Source organism: Bombyx mori, chromosome 24, assembly GCF_030269925.1.
Source record: "Bombyx mori chromosome 24, ASM3026992v2".
Taxonomy (NCBI): Eukaryota; Metazoa; Arthropoda; class Insecta; order Lepidoptera; family Bombycidae; genus Bombyx; species Bombyx mori.
In genome coordinates this window covers 12,139,431-12,147,508 of record NC_085130.1, presented here as the reverse complement: position 1 = coordinate 12,147,508, position 8,078 = coordinate 12,139,431, and the positions used below count along the sequence as shown (strand labels likewise).

General features: G+C 38.6%; 1 non-coding gene across 1 annotated transcript; it reads right to left on the bottom strand.

Annotated features, from left to right (window-relative positions):
* Positions 1 to 6,655: 6,655 nt before the first annotated feature.
* Mir3307 (microRNA mir-3307) lies at positions 6,656 to 6,781 on the bottom strand (the record flags this gene model as incomplete). Its single annotated transcript, NR_107589.1, is given in 1 exon segment — positions 6,656 to 6,781. It is a non-coding gene; the product is annotated as a microRNA mir-3307 (primary transcript).
* Between the last annotated feature and the right edge of the window lie 1,297 nt (positions 6,782 to 8,078).

Below are 8,078 nucleotides of genomic sequence, written 5' to 3'. Positions count from 1 at the left end.
ATTAAAGCGATCGACAACCCCCAATTTTAATTTTAGTTTAGGGTGAGTTTTGCTACCTGTGAACAGCTGGGAGAAATTTCGGAGAAAATCCGACCATATTTACTATTTATTCAAATCAATTAATGTTGCGGGGTGTCCCCCCCCCCACTCAAATTTTCAAAACTGTCAAAATTTTATACTTTTTATTTTTAAATTAAATTCCTGGCCCTATTTCCATGTCGTACAAACTCTTCAAAAAATTTTCTGCGCAAGGATCACATCTGCGTTTTGGTTTTCGGGAAATTTTTCGTTTCCAATTAATTGGAACTTTTCGGGAGGTTTCACGGGCCCGGAGCCTCAGGTGGATCAGAGAGGGCTATATTCCTGACACGGTGGTCGTTGTCCCACTTACCTGTGTCAAATAGTGTAGAAGATAGGAGTGCTCGGAGCTAAGAGGGGACCGTTGATCAACTACCGGAAAAACTTTAAATCGATTTTCCGGGAAAACTACGCATCCTAGCTCAATTCTGAGGATTTTTATGCCCCCCCCCCCCCCCTATGGGCCCCCAACACCATCTACTAAAGAGATAGTCTTCGCCCCCTCCGCTACCCACTGGCAAAGTTTCAACCCCATAACCCGGGGTTGGGGTTTCGACTAACAGCCGTTTTCAATAACCTATCTGTAGGCGACACATATCAATATTGTAATTATTGATTTAGTTACACTTAGAATTATGTGTTTTATAACAGTTTACATGTTTTCATTGTTAATTATGATTCACGTTTATTTCTTTAATAAATACACGAGCGCACCTGATCGTCGACGATGGTCTGAAGAACTGTGGCATTTTTTTAATACAGTCAGTCGGGCAGATACATCGGCACCGCGCGAACGACAATCAGACGCGCTCATACCTCAGTAAAATCTCGTCTTTTATTTACATCGCCTACAAAGTTGTTTTGGTCCTTCGAGCCGGATCTCACCAGAATTATGTTCACTACACCACCACGAGATCGATTAAAATCAATAAGAGATCGGGAAATATTGAGTGAACGCTTAGAAAGTGCGTCTACTCATGTGCATAGATAAGAAACTCGAATATGATTTAGCAGTAGATAATCATACTTCGGTGATGAATGGTGAACGTGTATCAAGACATCACTCAAAAGTGAGTAAATCTCAAGACACTGATCGAAATAAATACGTTGTGAACGACTGGTTGGAGCGTCAAAATGTGCAGCAGCCACCCTCACGAGAAGCGGAAGCAACGACGGAGGCAGCCTGGATACCACGAGTAGAACCAGTTCGCGCACAAGCCCAGGGCCCTCCTGTCGACAGTATTCTGCAACTTGCTCATACTTTGAAGAACATCATGAGCACGTCGTCTACCCAGCAGGAAGAACGCTTACTTACACGGCTTTCCACACCTCGTGAATTGCCCACCTTCAGTGGTGACTGCATTGAGTGGTTACACTTTAAGTCCGCATATGAAGAATCTACCCACGTATGCCATTTTAATAACAGTGAAAACCTGTGGCGTCTTCGTCGAGCACTCAAAGGTGAGGCTAAAGAGGCAGTGATGGACCTACTTATTGGCAACTCTTCACCAGACATTGTTATGGAAGCACTTGAACTAAGGTTTGGTAATTCAGATCTTATTATTCACAATTTAACATCGCAGATGAGAAATCTGTTACCATTGCCTAATAATAATTATCAGCATGACCTTATACCATTTTCCATAAAAGTTAATAGTTGTGTTGCAACATTATATTCATTAAATCAACACGACTACCTGCGTAGTCCTGAAAGCATTATATCCTTGAGCTGCCACCAAATTTAATGTTATACGGGACTTTGAAAAACTCTTTTTAAAAAAGATTTTATTCACTTTGAAGATACAAAAATTCTACTTAGAAAGAGTGTGGCTCATAGTAACGACGCAGAGTAACTGACTTCGAGCCAACGGGGCTCTAATATATGTTATGCCGGAAAGTGCTGATAGAGGCACATTTCGGTCTTAGGTAAATTAATTAATATACTAGGTAATATTATAACAGAACGCAAATTATAGATTTTTTTTTTGTTGGGAGGATATCGCCGGACTTCCTCCCTCCACTGGGGATGGAGGGCAGAGCATGTCAGAGTTAAACTGTCGCTCAACAACTAACGTCTAAACCTCGCATGAGACAGAACTCAGAAAGGGAGGAAAGTGAAGCGTTTAGTGCGGAGCACATCTCTCCCAACGCCCTTCCCCTAGGGACGCCGGACTAGCGGTCGTCGGCGCCACGACCACCAGCCCTCTCTGTTGGCAGGCTATCCGAAGCCCGCCTAGATGGCGCCGTTTAGAGTGAACTATCCTACGGAATACCCCGCTGGAACAGAACCAGCGTGGGTCGAGGATAGCCGGCCTTCCACCACCCGGATGCTCTTGCGTAAAACGCGTGCAGAGCAGCTTGCACGTCGTCTTCTTAGGCTCCCCTCGCCGGTCCCCAGACCGACATGTGAGGGGGACCCAAAACACTTAAGAGGGCCAGGGCTTGGGCGAGATCCGCCTCCCTGGCCCCCGCTCGACGGCGGCGGGATTGTGCGTCTCTCATGCGCCCCGCCGCCTCCTTCTGCGAGATGGTGCACTCGCAGAAGTCGAGCATCGCTGCCACAACACTCGGCAACGTCAAGTCGTTTCCTATTATTGCGACGAGGACACGGCGCCACCCCTCCCATGCGGGGCAGGTGACGAGCGTATGCCCTGCCGTGTCCAAGTCGCAACCACAATGGTGGCACTCTGCCGTCGACTGGGCTGTGATTCGGTGCAGGAACTCACCGAAACAACCATGCCCTGTGAACACCTGCGTGAGCCGGAAAGTGAGGCGTCCTCTGTCACGATTCACCCAATCCACAAGGACCGGGCGAATCGCCTCAACGGTCCTACGACCAGCCGAAGGAACAGCCAGCCGTCTGGACCATGACTCCAGCACGGACCGCCGAGATTGGGCCCTCCGCGCTCTGACCACACTGGGGCTGGGACGCGCCACGCCCCGGGCACGAAGGTCAGCCCGCCACTGATAGTCAGCGGCAACGGATGACGCAAATTATAGATAATATGTTGCGTTAGTACAAAAATTGCATTATTATAGCATTGTTTTAAATTTTTTTATAGGTATGTCCCCTTCATATAAAAATATATTTTGTCTATTGACCCACCCGTATGATCTTGTAACTTCATGCCCCAACCGTATGTCATTCACGTATGACGTCTTTGCATGCTCTTGTTTCTATATTATACTGTACTATCTGTGGTTTTTATAACCAAAATACTTGACAAGTAGTAGAATTTTAAAACAACAAACAAAACGAAAAAGCCAGAAAAAAGCGCGGGAAACTTCGGATTTGCTGGTCGTTTTCTATGATTAAAATTAATTTTTGATGTTATTTGGATCAGTTGGGTAATATAGTGTTAATATTTTAGTATATTTGTATCTACTTAATCCACATATTATTATTTTCTTCGTAGAATTGGTAAGTTATACTTATAGATACTTAGCTTGTATTAATGTTTGATCCGGACGACCCTGGGGGCTACGGCTCCCAGGTATCGAATGAAATAACTATCGATTTTAATTCTGGAATAGATACTGAGGGATCCGTACTAGATTCCGATTGCTCTAACCCACTTAGAACTAACTCTAAAAGAATAAGATCACATTCTAGTAAGATCTGCAAGCATTACAATAAGAAAAAAAGAAAAAATCTTATTTAGTGTTGTGAATCACACTGTAGATGTGATTTTTAGCCCCTTCTACAACCATAGACACCCCAATGCAGTCCAATTGTCAACCAATAATTACTACAAATTCAGCGTCTCAATCTTCTACTGACAACAAAAAGGAGACACACAGCAGTCTATAGGTAAAATTCTTTACCAGTCGTCAGATGCCTCACCTTTTATAGCCCATGTTGAAAAGATACAAGAAAGTCCAAATGATAATTCCTCTATCCACCCAGTTTCATTTAGGCAGTTTTTAAAAAGAAATTTATTTAAAAATATTGTAAACGGTAGCCTGAAGCGCATTGATCGAAATAGAATTCTACTTGCATTTAGCCATTTTGAAGATGCTAATTGACATGTATGACACTGTTGTCCATGCTAATCGTCACCAGTAATAAACCAGTACGCGTTCAGAACGGTTGTTTGTTTTCATAATCACATACATCGCACTGTCGACGGATCGTACCCACGCGTAAAATAAAAATGAAAAAAATGTCTTATTTGGGAAATTTACCAATTTACGATCAAAAAACATGTGAATGATCTATTTTTAAAAGTCGTTTAACACAGTTTTTAAAAGTGAATGACGTATCGGAACAAAAGAAAAGTGCTATCCTCATTTCGCACTTCTCCGATGAGGCGTACCGTCTAGTGCGAAATTTAGCATACCCCAAAGATGTGTCAAACGTTTGGTTTATATCTATTATTCATTTTGTGTATCGGAATGCACCATTCTTCGGCGCGACATTAGCGCCACCACCTGCTTGCCTGTTAGTGCGGCAAAACAACAGAAACATGGTTTGTCACGCGAAGCCGCTGTCGCCGCATCGGCACGCGCATAAAATTTAAATAGTGTGAATAGTTTCCCCTTTCATATAAAAAAACCGTGGGTGCGGGACGATTCGCGGTAAGTGTGAAGTGTTGACTCCAATAAATATAAAAATTTGTTATTATCCGTGGCACAATATCTCTTGTCTATGTAAAATATCTATGATTGTTGATTGCGGATACAAAATAATATAAAGAACAACGTGATATTTTTTCTACACCGAGTTTTATTAAATTTAATCATCACAAACATTCTACAAGCCCACAACTCACCACAGTAAGTCGTCAGACCTAGGCCATATCCTAATCACATTTCAAGAATTCAACTTAAAAAATAAAAAATTCTAAAACTATAAATCTAATGCTCGATCTGTGATGTATAGATTGCCACAAGGTAGTGTTTTAGGGCCACTTTTGTTTATTATATATATTAATGACCTACCTAAAGTAATTAACCACCCAATGGTCCTATTTGTCGATGACAGTACAGTGTCTATCGCGTTTAAAAATAATACAGATCATGAAAGCGAGATTAATAAGACACTTTCTTCTATCATAACTTGGCTTGACAATAACTACTTAAAAATAAATTTAAAATAGACTTTGGTTATGCATTTTAGTCAAAGAAACAATCACTCTGACATTAAGGTTACTTACCGAAACACTGCAATCAGTACCGCTGATTCAGCAAAATTTTAGCTGTTGTTATAGATAAGCAGTTGAAATGGAAATCGCATATAGCTGAGCTAAGTAAAAAATTGGGCAGTGCAGCTTACGCTCTTTACAAAATATCACCAACACTGGATCTGGATGGTGTTGTAACCGCTTACTAGTAGACCCCAGTAGTCGAAATTCGACTGTATTTAATTAAAATTATAAGTTTGAACATTATTACATTCTATTGTCTAAGATTAATTTTTATATTTTAATTCCTATAATTACAGATTTCGCCAACACTACATTATGGACAAATAGTATTAAAAGAAACAACATTAAACTATTCTCAATTTGACCACAGACTTTAAACAATAACAAAAGTTTGACAAAAAACAAAGAGTATTTAAGTGTGCACACGTGTGTGTGTGTGTGTGTCAAATACATGGTAGTGTGTGTAATGTTTTTTTTATCGATTTAATGTATTTTTAATGCATAATTTAAAAAAATATTAACATTCTGCATTCCTTCTCTATATTTCCTATAAGTGTGGAAAATTTCATACTCCTCCGTCCGCGCAATTTTCGTAAAAAGGGATACAAAGTTTTTGCTTCACGTATTATAACCGCTTATTCCGGATTAGTAGAACCCATTTACGCTATGGTATTATATTTTGGGGAAATTCTACGGACGTTGATATCGCATTTAAGGGTAAAAAACGCTGTATTAGATCTATGTTCTAATTGCAAAGTACAGACAGTTGTAAAGAGTACTTTATTAAACACAATATACTAACACTTTCGTGTCTCTATATTTTTGAACTTATTTTGTTTGTAAAAAATAACTGTAAATTGTTTAAAACCATAGGTGAAGTTTCGCAACGTAACCGGCGCGACCAAAATAAATTGTGTTTGCACTGTGCTAAGACAACTCTTATGCAAAAAAGTATATTGTGTATGGCACCGAAAATATATAATAAGCTACCTGATGCTATAAAAAAAGAGAAATTTATTTTTATTTAAAAAAAACTCGAAAAAATTATTAACCTTAAGATATTATATACAGTTAAAGAATTTTTAAATGATAAATCATTATGTTAATTTCAAATTCGCTTCTTTCTGTTCTTTGTTTTCGTTTTATGACATAAATTAATTTATTTTGTTGTTTGATATTTTAATTAATTAATATATTTACTGACTGCATTTAATGTAAATAATTTTGAATAATATTTGCACGCCGACCTGGTAGAAACACGCTGTTCTATAAAAACCGTGTTTTAGCTAATAAATTTTTGATTTGATTTGATTCGAAAGTAAAAAGAATTCGATGCGATAATGGTGGAGAGTACAGTTTTAATAGTTTGAACTATTTTTGCAGAAATAGAGGAATTAGTTTAGAATATACATTACCGTACACGCCACAACTTAATGGCATATCAGAACGGATGAACCGCACATTATGCGACAAAACGAGGACGCTATTAGCGGAAACCAAATTGCCAAAACATCTGCGGTGCGAAGCGATACAATGTGCAGTTTACCAATTAGACACCCAGCGAAATATTTATTGGTAAAAACGACCTATCGAGATTGAGAGTATTTGGTTCCAAAGCTTGGGCTACTATAGTACCCAAACCGGATAAATTAGCCAAGAGAGCAAAAGAAACAAGAATGGTAGGTTTTACAACTGTTGGTTACAGATTATGGGATCCAGAAGAAGATAAAATAGTTATTTCCAGAGATGTAAGATTTGATGAAAGCGACATTAAAGTCAAAAATAACGAAGAAGTGAAACAAGTAGGGTATATTCAAGACAAAGAAGAAGAAATCAATACAGAAAAGGAAGATATTGTAGAAAAGGAAGATGAATTTAAAGATGCAGAAATGAACACTGATCAAACTGAAGAAGCAACAATCAGACCCAAAAGAACGATAAAATCTCCTGCTTATCTTAAAGATTACGAGGCGAATATAGAAAACATAAATGAACATTGTTATATGTTTGAGTGCAAATGCTCCAGAAACTTTCGAAGAAGCTATAAGAGAACCAGAATGGAAAAACGTAATCAATAAAGAACTAGATGCACTCCAAAGACTACAAACGTGGGAAGAACAAGAAATAACCGATGGTAGAAAGCTCATAGATACAAAATGGATATTTAAATAAAAAGAAGATGGAACAAAAAAGGCAAGACTGGTCGCTAGAGGCTTCCAACAAAAGAAAGAAGTAATTTTTGACAGCGTTTATGCACCCGTTGCTAGACGTTCTACCATATGAATGATCTTATCAAAAGCTGTACAAGACGATTTAAAGATTATTCAACTAGACATTCCCACTGCATTCCTAAATGGAAAATTGAAGTCTGATGTATATATTAAAATAAACCAGGGATTAAAAAAAAATACAGCATTAAAACTAAAGAGAGCATTGTATGGATTGGTTGAATCACCAAAATGTTGGAATGAAACACTTGACGAATTTGCGAAAGCTAACGGATTCCAAAGATCAGAATATGATTACTGTTTGTATTACAAAGAAGGTTGCTGGATGCTGATTTATGTGGATACCATGATCATTGGAAACGAGGAAGATACTATTAAAGCACTTAAGGAGTTTAACGCAAAATATATGGGCGAAATGAAGAACTTTCTCGGAATGGAAGTTAAGAGAAATGAAGATACCTTAGAACTGAAACAAACTAAAATAATTGAAAAGATATTGACTAAATTCAAAATGGATGAATGTAACGGAATTAAAACTCCCATGGAAAGAAATTACAATATAGAAATAAAGGACAATACAGAAGTTTTGGATGTACCGTATCGAGAACTAATAAGAAGTCTAATT